Here is a 13,759-nt window from a genome sequence, read left to right on the forward strand (position 1 = left end):
GTTGGAAAGGTATTCAGACAGGCCAATGATTGAGACTCCATTTAGTTTAACCTTGTGTCAGGAATCTGAATATTCAAGGGATGTAGATTTCAAATTTAGAGACTGCCACTGAGTTTTGCAGATGAGTGACTGGGAAATGGATTCCCAGAGGAAGGAGGGTATTTACATAATAGCTAGGGAAACAGAGGTACAAATACCAAGACTCTGCTTTTCTGGCAGTCTTTTCCCCTGGGTGTCTGAGTGCTTGTAAAGGTTTTAAAGGGCTTGCTAGTTTATGAGGACCTGAATAAAGTGAGACCTATACAGGAAAAATCAATTTTATAATTTATTTCAATGTTTCTGACAAAGGTATTCTAAATAACATATATATTCACTTTTTAACTTTCAATAATTTTTAAAGTTCCAGAGAACTCTGTGCATTATTTGTGGGTAGAGGGAATAAATAGTGTATTATTATTGGTGATTTCCATGCTGAAGAACAACATTGCTTAGTATTTCACTCCTGGATATTCACGAGAGAGAACTGTGCCTCTTGTTATCTTGTCTTGTGTTTCCAGAGGTTTGTTTCAGTTCAGGTGAAAAAAAAAAATGTCAGCCATTAATTGGGTTTTAAATTCAGCCTTCAAGACAGGCAATTTGCAAGAACAAATTATTGTCTGTTTCTGCTCATGTATTGGCTATTGCTCTAAATTGGAACTAAGAGTGCCTTAATATCTATATTGAATATTTTATAGATTCACAGCAGTAGAGTCAGAAAGAGGAGAACACAAGCTATTTTTTTAATTGGAGGTCATATTTTAATTAATCAATCAAGAAACACCATTTAATAAGTTATACCTTAAATTAAACAGAGTTTATTTTAAAAAGAAAACTATTCACCATTTTTGTTATACATTTTTGCTTTAAAGATCTATCAAAAAATCACACTCAGATGATTCCTTGTTTGCAATGGTTCGGGACAGCTATGAAGCTCCTATTAAGGTAAAGTGATCTTTTGTAAAAAAAAAACCTCATGTTCTTGCTCTGAATTTTGTGTTTTAAGATGTTAATGCTGAAAATTTAGCTATATTTTTTCTTATATTTTATATGAATATTTGCTAAGAATCCATTTTAAAGAATTATGTTGATTTTTTTTAAAAAAATGCTTTTTATATCACTGTTCTCTCAAGTACTTGGGGATCGTGGGGGCTGGAAGTAACAATGGGCTGCGAAATACATAGTGAAAGAAAAATTGCATTAGAAACAGCTTTCTAACTGTAGAGGAAATATAATGTTTATTCAAGGATTTTTTGTATCAGTTTTCATTACTGTGGTTTTTAAATCATTCTTACATGACTTACAATACTCATGCCTAAATTAATTTTTTATAAAATTGTGGAATTTCCCTGGTGCCTTTAGTTTGGAATATATAATATACATTGCACATAACTTTTCTTTTTTTACTTGGACCCTTGATATTTTGGTATCATAGCATTTGAGGAGACCTATATTCTCTATTTCTTTCCGTGGCTCCATATTTATACTAAAGTAATATTGGGAATTATGGCAACCCAGAAATCTAGAATCTGTATCTTAATACTTGTATTAAAATGGCTTGCATATCCATACTTTGAGTCTTTCCACTAAAAGTGACAGTAATTTAAAAAAAAAACTATAAATAGCAGAAAGATTAGAAGAACAGAAGGAAGTACTAGGTCCTGAATTAGAACAAATTATATTTTATGCTTTTATAATTATATTCTAGTACATAACTTCTATTTTGATGTATAACTGAAAAGAACCAATAAAAATTCTAAAGAAATTTGAGGTAATGAAATTTTTTAAAAATTTACTCTTCATCTAATCAAAGAATAAATGGTGTGTGCAAAGTAATAACCAGTTCTGGAAGCAGAAACACTCAATAATTGTATGGTAATACTTTAGTTTCAGAATTGTTGTTTATCCATTATAGTTTCTTAAAATATATAGATTCTATGTCAAATTTTGAAATTTCAAATTTTAGATGTTTCTGTATTTACTTACTTTAATGTTTATTGTAAAACACTACTATTTTTATGAACTATTCCAGGTTAGGAAATATATTTGCAAATATCCTGAAGAAGCTAAAATAAGGTTAAATGTAAACGATATCTTTTGTTTTTGAAATTACTTTAATTTTATTTCAGTTATGAAGAGCTAATGGATAAAATTTATTATTCATCTATTTTTATGTTGAACATTTCCACCTCTAGTTTTCCATGTGAGAGAAATATATGATACTTGTTTCCTGAGTCTGGCTTATATTATTTAACATTATGCTTCCCTGTTTTATTCATTTTCCTAAAATTAACTTAGTTTTGTTGTTCTCTATGCATAGAAATCTTCCTTGTTTATATAAACCACATTTTCTTTATCCATTCTTTTATTAACTAGCATCTAGCCTGATTCTATAACTTGCCTATTATTAATAGTGTCATGGCAAGATGGGCATATGTATATCTCTAAAATAAGCTGACTTTAATATTTTCTGGTAAGTACTGAGTAGTATATTTGAATAATAAAGTAGTTCTATGTTCAGTTTTTGAGTAGCCTTCATATGAATTTCCATAGTGATATAGTAATTTATGTTCCTGCCATTCACATGTGAGAGGTTTTTCTCCTCATCTTCCCAGTATTATTTGCCTTCTTGATGATTGCTTTTTTCAATGGTGGAAAATGGGAGCTTGATGTTGTTTTGATTTGCATATTCCCGATTGATAAAGATGTTATGTTTTTTTTTCCCTTGAAGTATTAGCCATTTGTATCTCTTATTTTGAGAACTAGCTGTGCATTTGCTCATTTATTGAAAAGGTTTTTGTTTTTCTGGTGTTAAGATATTTGCATTAATATTTTTAGGATATTAATCCTCTGTCAGAAGAATAGCTGGCAACGCTTTTCTCCATTTCTGGAGGCTACCACTTCTTACTGTTTTGTGTTTCACTTACTATGCAGGAATTTTTCAGTTTGATGCACCCTCTCTTATCCATTGTTGCTCTTATTTTCTGAGCTGTAGGGGGCTCTATTCAGGAAGTTATTGCCTACATACTGAAGTGTTTTCCATATATTTTCTTCTAGTATTTGTAAACCTTCTAGTCTGGTACATAAGTCTTTAGTCCTTTCTGAATAGACTCTTGTACAGTGTTAGAAAATAGGCATCTAGGTTTCTTCTTTTACATACGGAGATCTAGTTTTTCCAACACTATTTCTAAAATGTTGTTTGTCTTTTCTCCAAAATATGTTTTTGGTGTCTTTGCCTAGTATCACATGACTGTACCCCTGGGTTTGCTCTCTGACTTTTTTTCTATCCATTGGTCTATGGGTCTTTCTTTACACCGGGACCATGGTTTTTATTACTATGGCTCTGTTTATTTTGAAATTGGGCATTGTGGTTTATCCATTGTTTCTCTTATGATCAGTATCACTTTGTCTAAGTATTTTTTTTGTTTGTTTTTCTTCCATACAAATTTAGAAGTAGTTATTTCCCCCCATTCCTGCAAACAATATCATTTGAATTTGAATGGGAATACATGGAATCTATAATTCATTAATGGTACTATGCCCATTTTCACAATATTAATTCTGCTTCTCTATGAACATAGCAGATCTTTTTTCTTCCTATTGTTTTCTTATTTTTTTTTCTTCAATGTGTAATTTTTCTTGAAGAGGTCATTCACTTTCTTGTTTAGGGTTATTCCTAGCTATTTTTAAAGTTATTTGAATGAGCTATTACTCTTGCTTTATTCTCTCTAGGTTTGCTATGGTATATAGACAAACAGTTGATTTTTATATGTTTATTTTGTATCCTGTTACTCTGATGAATTCATTCATCAAAGTAGAATTTTCATAATATATTATTTATGTTCTTCTAAGAATAGGACTAAATCATTTGCATATAGAAATAATTTAACATTTTAACTTTCCTATTTGAATCCCTTTTATTTCTTTCTCTTTTTCTAAAATTTTAAGTACTGTGATTAGTGAGATTGGCAGCAATGAACATCCTTGTGTATTTCCTGATTTTAGAGAAAATGTTCTTCTTCATTTTACTATTGGCTTTGGATTTGGTATACTTGGTCTTTATTTTAATAAAATTGTCCTATTTCTAATCTCTCAGGGCTTTGTCATGAGGGCCATTGAATTTGTCAAAGGCTTTTCCTGCCGCTTCTTAAAAGATCATGTAATTTTGCTCTTGATTCTATATGTGATGTATTAGTTTTATTGATTTGCATGTATTGAATCATCCTGGATCAAAATCAGCTTTTATGGATTTTTTTTTTGTATGTGACTAGAGTCTCAAACCAGGAGCATGGCACAAAGGAACCACATCTCCAGCACCTTTTATTGTTCACTTTGATAACAGGTCTCACTAAATTTCCCAGGCTGGCTTTGAAATTACAGTGTTCCTCAAACAACCTGATGCTTTTCTGAGAGTATAGACCTACACCACTATGCCTGATATGTATGTTATTTTGTAATGTGTTGTTGAATGTGGTTTGCAAAGATTTTATGAGAATTTTTATACTATGTTCCTCAAGGATATTGATATCTATTTTTTTCTTGTTCTGTCCAATCTTCACTTTTCCAGTCAGGGTAATACTTTTCAGAATTGCTTTGGAAGCATCTTTCCTTTGCTCTTAACTGTAATGGGGGATTAATATCAGTTCTTCTTTAAATATCTGATAAAATTTAGCCATTTATTCACCTCTGAACCTCTGGTCCATAAGGCTTTTTATTATTGCTTCAACCTAATTGCTTGTTATTGAGCTATGGTTTTCTCTATCTATTTGATTCAACATTTTATGACATATTTCATTAATATCACTTAGATTTATTTATCTTTCGATTTTATTCTTTAAAATAGTCTAAATTTTTTCCCGTTCATTGAAATATAAGTTTTCTAATAGTCTCTAGAGATCTTCTGGATTTCAGTGGTATCTGTTTTAATATTTCACTTTTTGTTTCTAGCTTTATTCATCTGTATCTTCTTTTTTCTTTTAGTTCCCTTGGCCAAGGGTTTATCAATTTTATTTACCATTTTAAAAACAAACTATTTGTTTCATTATTACTATGTTTTTTAAAAAAATTATCTATTTTATAATTTTGGCTCTGACTTTAATTAATTCTTTTCTTGTATTGGTTTTAGAATTCATTTACTGAGGTTTTTCTTAGACCTTGGGATGCATTATGAGGTTTTTAAATTGAAATATCTTAGATTTTCAAATAGAGGTAGCCCTTAGTATAAACTGTCCTCGTACAACTGCTTTTGGTAGATTAGTGGAGAGATATCGGAAGGGTTAGAAAATGTACTGGGCAGTAAGATTTGTCTAAATATATGCATTTCTGTATAAGTTATAATGAACACCATTATCTCATATATATATGATCCACAACCCTAGCCCTCGTGTTGATAGTTCTCTATTGTCCTTCTATCCTGGTTTTATAGAGTTAGTAGACAAATGAATATAATATTTGGCTGATTTGCAGAGTATATATAACACTGTGATATAAAATATTTCAATTTTTAATGTATACTTCTCTAGTTTTTAAATCTAATTTATTTCAAATCTGGAAAATTAGGTGTCTCCTTAGAATACTGATTAGGCAGTCTTCATATAATTCATTAGTTGTTTAATTTTACCGGACAACTATCTCTCGGATTCTTCCTCAGAATAGTGTTGGTCATTCATTTGGTGATGCACATCAAAGAGAAAAAGATGGTATAAATGGACATACAGAAGGTAAGAACCACTCATTATAAAATCATTGGATATGATGCATGTTTAAAACATGAGCACTAGTATGATTTAATAGTGGAAGAAATGAAAATAATAAATAGTATGGGAGTTGAAACAGTGTGTCTTATCAAGTTGCAACCACAGGGTATGTTGGAGTGGTCCTAGAGGAGCTGAGTTATTAGTTCCAGACCTGCTGAAATTAGAGGAAAGTTGGGACATAAGAAAGGGGAGAGAAGAATTCGGAAATGAAGAATGAGAAAAGACTATAGACAACAACAACCAAAAAAAAAAAAAAAAGAAAGAAAAAGAAAAAATAAGCAGATGCACATTGATGATGGCCTGATAAAAATTCCTTGGAAAGATTATGATATATCCTCTATTTTTCATGGAACATTTTTTCCATTCTGGCCTGCTTCCCTCTATTTGGCACTCCTGCCACCTTCTTATTCATTTCTGCTCATGCACATGCTCTCCACACTCATCCTATCTTCAGCATTTGGAGCCATCTAGCTACAACGCAAATGTGACTATGAACCTCTCTAGAAGATAAAAGGCCAGCTTTTAAAATTACCCAGAAATCTTTCATGCGTTCAGCCTAACACTCTATCCTTTCCCTTAATTTTACTGTCATCTTGATGGCTCCTCACCAATCCCTATATTTTCAGACAAATACTGACCCATTTAATGCTTCACTCTGTGTCTAGCTACAGCCTTTTAAGCTTTCCCCATTTTCTGCCTCTTACTGGTAACCTCATTCCTTTAGTCTCTGCTGAATCCTAGCTCTAGGAAAGCCATTATTCTTGGCACCTTTTTACTCTATTCTCATAGGGAACATAATAATTCTCGGTTCAAATAAACTGTTGATGCTAAGGTGATATAAAAGAGGTCTTCTCAAGTTCAGGAGCCAAAGGGCTAGACAGGGGAAGGAGTAATTTACAAGTCAACTGGTAGGTATCCAGTTGAGCAGTGGCTGAAATGCTGAGACACCTCAAGGGGGTAAAAAGCAGTTTATGACAAGGAGATTGATAATCATGCAGGACTGAACAGACTAAGTCTTACAGAAGAACACATTTTTTTAGAGTAATGTAGAAAAATATTGCATATGCAAGATGTTCATTGATAACAGTAGAGTCTAAGTCACTGTGGAAATGACTACTGATGAATAGTTGTTTTTAAAAGTTACTGTTATGGGGAAGAGAATACCAAATTGTGTGTATCCCCACATTTCCTTAGTGCTTTTAAAATTTAATTCTGGCAAATTTTCATTCATCTTGAGATATTCTGGTTTCTTAAACCTGGTGCTACATAGTGTCTCCTCAGGTAGACTGTTGAAGTTTTATACCACTAAAAACATTCCCTGAAAAAAAATTCTCTGCTGGGTACAGTGGATCACCTCTAAACACAGCTATTGGGAGACTGAGACAAGAGCATGGCAGTCTCAGGCCAAAACAAACACTTTAGAGAGACCCAGTTTCCAAAAATAAACAAATATACAACTCTGGCAGAGCTCTTGCCAATGTTGCAATGTTCTAGGGTTAAATCACTGAGTACACACAAGTATACCCCACCAATAAACAGTTAAAGAGATAATAGCACCTAAAATTCAAGCTTATTATTACTTTTTATTTTTGGCAGACCATCATTCTCTCTAAATGTTCTAAGTTGTTTACGTAAATCTACATACATTTTTCAGCTGAACCACTTTGGTTCTCATCATCTGAAGAAGAGGAGGAAGGTCTTGATGACACCAAAAATAAGCAGCCACAGGTGTGTTCACTCAGATATATTTTTTAAAACTTCTGATTTCTTACTGTATTCCTTGTTTTAAGAAAGTCAATATGGGCAAATTTGATTACCTTTCATAACAGTGGTTTGAAATCTAAAGATGATAATTTAATATTGAAACCTAATAGAATTTAACTGGTTATGAATCTGAAAATAGCATTAAAATTCAGGATAACACGTAGATAAATATTATCCTTGTGATTCGGGCAGATTTTTTTTCTGAATATTATTTGGGTTTCTGTTTTTTTAACCCCTGAAAATGATGAAGAAGTTAAAATTAGTGGTTTTGCTAATAACCGTTTTAATTAATGAACAGATATAGTGGTGATGGTCATTGAGTACATTTATGTTAAAAGATGGTCCTTCCCAGTGGCTCAGTTTTAGTTACATATAAACATGGAAAATCACACCCATCTCAGGTGCTCTGTGGGTGTCATAGGCAGAGTGAGTGAAAAGACACACATACATGCAGATCCTAATCAGACAGTAATTTCAGACCAGTTTTTCTCATATACTCAAATGTGCATAGCTCACACACCCAGCCCATGGATGGCTGGTGAAATCCTTGAATTCATTTACTATTCTAAAAGCCAAAATTCTAGGTTTCATTTGGTCTGAGGCTCTCTACGGTGCCTCTCCAGGTTTTCTTTTTTCCATAGCTGCTCTTTTTTTTATCCAGAATGCACACAGGAGCCAATATGACTCAAGCTCTGAAAAATAGTCAGGAAGTGCTGTACATTTTTGTGCTGTCATTTTTCTTCATTGGTGTACTTTTTAGTTCTCTCTCAGAGGAACATGTTGTTTATTCTACCCAGATCCTGTGTGTTGCTTTCTAACAGTACCATAGAAACATTTCTTCACCCTACTTTGTCATTTTATTAAACTGGATTATCTCTCAGTGAAACACTTACTATAAGCTCTTTAGATCCTGTGAGACTGTGATGACCAAAATGAGGCAAGTCCAATAAAGTCTTATTCCTGCTCAACATCACATAATTCCAAATCTCTTATCACACTGAGTCTCATAAGTCTGCTATTTAAAACATGTATTTCAACATAATATGAATTATATTTCTCAAGAATGTTTAATTAAGTATTTAATGCATTCTCATCTTGTGGGGTTGTGATATATGGTTGTTTACACTCTTAGAATACATGCATTTATGTTATTAAATTTTCAGGGAATACCTTTTCTATGATATCCATCCTGCTTTTACCAAATCAGGAGCCATTGGAAGATAAGCGTTCAGCTTCATCTGAAGCACAAATTCTAGGTTGCCCTGTGGAAAATATGACTGTACTTATCTACATTTTAGTTAGCTGCTTTCAAGTCCAAAATTTGGGTGATGTCTAAAAGAGTGATAGTGAAGTTTTCATGTAGCTCATTGGGGTCCTTTATTTTGCAGGTATTTTCTGAGGGTGGTCCACAGATGTGCATTTCTCACTCATCTGGAGAGAAACATTATATAGCAAAAGAGAAAGCAGATGAACATGTCCATGGTAAGAACTACATACTCTACACAGTTCTTTGGACAGAATATTGATTTCTAACATGAGTGCTGATTTATTCTAATACTTGGAAAAATGAACCTAGTAAACAGGTAATAATGAAAAAGTGAGAAAGATAATGAGTTGTCTCTCTTAAGACCAAAGTCCAGCAGCAGGTTATAGTGGGAGTGTCCCTCTTAGTTTCTATACAAGACATGCATAGATCATAGGGGAGTTGGAAAATGTAAAGTAGAAAGGATAAGGGTGAATACACATTGGGAAAGGCAGAGAGAGTGAGTGCAGCGAGTAAATGAAGGAAAAAGAAGCCATGAAGGCTGATAAATTTCAGTCATGTACCAGAATAAAAAGACCACCTGTTCAAGATGTGGAAGGAAAATGGGAGTTTCCAGTTGTGCAAATGACTCAAGGTGTGAATATTTTTTCTCACCACTCATTTCTGAGTTGTCATTAGAAAGGAATTGACATGTGAAGAACTGATCATGAAGAAAGGAAGTTTTTTTTTTCTTTTTAAGTGAAATGTTCATAAATCCATGTGTCTGGTCATAAATTTATATAAAACAATATTGTAATTAAAACAAATAAAAAATAAAAATACCTATATCATAGACATTCTTCCACTACCTGGGATGAAGCACAGATGGCAGACACAGAAGTATGGGAAGTGGAAAAATGTGCAAATTGTTATGGACTGATACCTAAATTCATAGGTTTCTAAAATATTCTTTGGACAATTTGGAAAGGAGAAGGGAGAATAGACACTGAGAAAAGCAGAGAGAATACAGTGAGTAAATGAAGGAGAAAGGACTTCTTCTCATCGTTCAGGTTTGGGAACATCATTGGGTGGAAAACTGGCTCTATTATTGTAAGGCATTTGAAGGCAGGGAAATGAGAAGCAGACTAAGTGCAGACCCAGACTCTCAGACTCTAATAGATCATATGTGGGGATCCCTATTCAAAATGCATACTCTGACTTACCTGGCCTGCACATCTATGTTTTCTTCCACGTAAGGTGAGATTCCAATGATCACTATCTGCCGGCCACCATGTAAAGACGTCAGGAGAGGATTTCCTTTTAGCAAAACTAAATGCAGAGCCACTGGAACATCAAATGTAATAAAGTTATTTCATACATCTAGTTTTTATTCTGATCTTGTCTCTTGGCAAGTGATAAGAACTCAAAGTATAGAATTTATATTTCTTAGGTCTAATCTTTAAATTGGGAATTAAGAAAGAGTGGTGGACTTGGGTTGTAGCTCAGTGGTAGAGTGCTTGCCTTGCATGCCTGAGGCACTGGGTTTATCCTCAGCAACACAAATACATACATACATACATACATACATACATACATTGTGTCCATCTACAACTAAAAAAAAAAGAAAAGAAAAAGAAAGAGTGGGGATAATTCATAGACAAAATGGAAAATATAAAGAATCAAGACCAGAGATCAAGATGTTGCTTTTGAAAAGTTCCTGGGAAGGAGAAATGTGGAAGAAACAAAATAAGTTAGCTGGGTAATCTTGGAGGGAATGAAGGGGAAACTGAGAGCATGCAATTCAGGGGCTATCAGTATATCTATCTTTCCACAATATGTGAGAGACTGTAACTTGTCCATCATTTGAATCATGAGGGGCTTGTAAGTTGGGGAAAGATTCCAGCCATGACCATCTTTTCTCCATACCTATCAGACATACTGCTTGCTGTGGTTTAAATTGAGTCATTCTGAGGAGCAAAATTACATTTCAGAATCATTCGTGATTTTTAATGACAGCTCTACTCTTTCTCTTCTTTCCTTCCTTTCTTCCTTCCTTCCTTTTTTCCTTCCTTCCTTCCTTCCTTCCTTCTTTTCTTTCTACTCCCTTACCTCCCTCTCTGTCTTTTTTCCTTACATAATTACTTTCTGTATTTCTTTCCTATTTGCCTGAAAATAAAATTTTGATCATGGGCATTCTAGAAATTCACTTCATTACTAAGCTATATCCTCATCCTTCAAAAGCTAATTATAATTTTTTGATAGGCCTGGCCTTTTGTGAATACACTTAAAACACTGGCAAGTCACACCAAACCAAACTCATTTGCAAACAGAACTCTTTATACAGTTTACTCTTTGAATACCCAAAATCTTTGTCAAATATTCGTGTGTTTGTGTGTGTGATAATATATTATTGTTATCAGATAAAGCTGTGCTCTTCCATTTCAACTTTCCCTTTAAATTTTTATGTCTCAAAAGTTTAAACCAATTAACCCTTATTTGTTAGATGTAGAAACTATCTGTTCTCACACAAGGGGATCATGAAAATCTAATCTGTTTAAACCAGAGAATACAGGAATAGAGGATGCACAAGAGGAACCAGCATCCCACCTGAATATAAGAAACAAATAATAGATGTCATAGCTTTCAGTGTCAAAATATGTATTTCAACTGACTCCTTCAGATATCTTTGTTGAGAAATGAACCTAACATTTCCCTGGGATCTGAACACAGCTTTGGCCTTACTAAACAAAAATGAAAGGACAAATGCAATAAATATCTACATACTTAAATTTATAAAGATTAAATCTTTTCAATAGTATTTCAGTAAGATAGGTTCTATGGCTTGTTTTTGTTTTGACGTCATCTTTGCCATTGAATCTCTTAGGGACCTTCTTTGCTTCTCCACTAGAGGATTGTTGGATTCTCCATCAATCTGTATCTTTGCATTGGTATATGTTTCCTTGTCTGTTTTATTTATGGTCATTGGACAAATAATCTCAGGTTTGTGAAATGAACAGCATGTTTCACAAAACCTATTCACAAAATTCCTTTAGTCACATGATTGTTGTCAGCCAAACCAGCCAGCACAGAAACCCAGGAGATAGCATAATTTTTAGCACAGCTGAACCATGGACCTCAGATGTATGTGGAGGCATCTGTAATGTATGAGTTGTTTTGTCCTCTTCAACTTTGCTTGATTATATACCCCTTTTGTTTTTCAGCCTCTAGGGATTCATCTGATTTCAGAAAGGTAATTAAATTTCTATATTTATTCTAAATTATTAACTTTGTAGTCAATGAAAACTACACTCTTTATGTACTATCTTCTTTCCAAGCGCACCGATCCCATCACAATAAAAGAGGCGCTTCCACAGAAAGGATTAGGCAAGGTGAAAGAAAAGACAGTCAAATTGGGTAAGTTTTACATTACAACACTCCAGGGAACACAATGTTAAAACACTTGAAATGCTACCAGTGTTCTCACATGTAAGGTGATTTTCCCAAAGAGGTGGGAGGATTTTCCTCACAATGTCACCAGTAGTCACAGAAAATGATCTCTCCTCTGTGTTTCTGGGAATATCCCCTCAATTCTGAATTGTTTCCCCTGCATATCATACTATTACATTCTCCCTATTTCCAGCCTTTGGAGTGAACTAGCTACCATGCAAATGTCACCATAAGCATCTCTTTAGAATGTGAAAGGTCAACCTTCTGAAGTTTCTTAGAAATATTTCCTGACATGAGCCAAGCCTCATTCTGTATCTTTATACCTTTCCTCTGCCTCAACTGTCCTCTGGCATTAGGCCTCACCTATCCCTTTATTCTGAGACAAATCCTGACCTATTTCATACTCTTTTCTGTGTGGGCCTACAGAATTTCATGCTCTCACCATCTCCTGCTCTCTGGCTACTCACCTCTCACCTGTCTTTTTGAGGGGTGAGTAGCCAGAAAAAACACCATCCCTGGGGGCACATTTTCTCTGCCTTCTTAGTTCATTTTCTCTGACACTTCAGCTGGTCACATTAGCTTCCAGACACATAGGTTCCCCTTTGCCCTTCTCACCGGAGTCACATGGGTATAGTCTAGCCTGCACCAGTTTTTTCTTCCTTCCATCAGGCACAACCTAGGTCCCTTGAATAGGCACTTCCAGGATCCTCATGTGCGTGTGTGTGTGTGTGTGTGTGTGTGTGTGTGTGGTTTAGAGGAACTGAATCAAAGAAATTACTGTTGCAGTCTTTCCGAGGATGGCTATGGCTTCAGCAGTCCCATCACCCATTGAGAGAAGAGCATGCTTTTTAAGCACTAGTGCATAGTGCACCTTTTGGTCAGATCAGTTTAAGCAATATTTTTGATCTCAGGTTTCTCCTTAGCAGGGCACATCATGGTACAACTTAGAATGCAACTTCCTCTTCTCTCTCCCCCTTTGTCTGAGGCAGATCTGCATGCAGGTTGTAGGCTTTTTTTGTTTATGGTACACAGATTACTGAATCTCTGGACTTTTTCAGTGTTCAGAAATTTTAGGGATTTGAATAAAATCCCTCTTTCACTCACTTTGCTGAGAAGCTCTTCACCAACTCTTTGGTCTCCATGCAATAGTGCAGCTTAGAATGCAGCTTACTCTATACTAACATTTTCCCAGAACCAGCCCTTCTTTCCATGTGTATTTTCAAGCTTGTTTCTTAGCAAATTTCATTGATCTTGAGTAGACAAATCTTGGCAATATGGTTTGCACTGAACCTTGTATCCTGTCATGTCTGTAAGATGTGTGTTGAGGATTTGGATCAAGAAAAAATACTCCCTGAGAACTCAATGTTTGTTGGGTGCAAATGGGTACATCTTCATTCACAACTACTTGGAAGTCCAAGCCGTGAAGGATGGCTGTATTCAGTCCACTCAGAGGACTCCAGTTGCCAATTAAAGTGGCCATGGGATAGAACTAAATGGTAGAGTATTTGACAAG

Source organism: Spermophilus citellus (assembly GCF_964194105.1).
Source record: "Spermophilus citellus genome assembly, chromosome: 12".
NCBI lineage: Eukaryota > Metazoa > Chordata > Mammalia > Rodentia > Sciuridae > Spermophilus > Spermophilus citellus.